Source organism: Montipora foliosa, chromosome 8 (genome assembly GCF_036669935.1).
Source record: "Montipora foliosa isolate CH-2021 chromosome 8, ASM3666993v2, whole genome shotgun sequence".
NCBI classification, from domain to species: Eukaryota; Metazoa; Cnidaria; class Anthozoa; order Scleractinia; family Acroporidae; genus Montipora; species Montipora foliosa.
The window spans coordinates 21,227,571-21,227,871 of record NC_090876.1 but is presented as its reverse complement, the minus strand read 5'-3'; the positions used below and the strand labels follow the sequence as shown (position 1 = coordinate 21,227,871).

Genomic DNA, 301 nt, shown 5'->3' with positions numbered 1-301 from the left:
GATTTCACCCATATCAACGCCAAAGGAATGATTTTTTGTACAAAGTCCGCCTACAAAAATCGAAGATAAAGAAAGAGGGGGACGCAAAACAAGCTTAGCTCGAACGAGACCCTCATCGGAAAAGGTATGCACATCGTTGAGGATTAAACCTGTTAATGATGTCCATTTATTACTTGCTACTCAAGATTCATTTAACACAGGTCAAATCAATCTATTTTCACGTGGATGAGAAATTCCCTCAATACTCCAGTTTGTTAAAGGGAAAAAAATTGGGTTCAAACAAGGAGTAACCCGTTCTTAA

The 301-nt window shown here is 38.2% G+C and overlaps 1 pseudogene; it reads left to right on the top strand.

Annotated features, from left to right (window-relative positions):
* The window catches only part of LOC137968367 (uncharacterized), a 746-nt pseudogene extending 648 nt beyond the window's left edge, over positions 1-98 (top strand).
* The last annotated feature ends 203 nt before the right edge of the window (positions 99-301 follow it).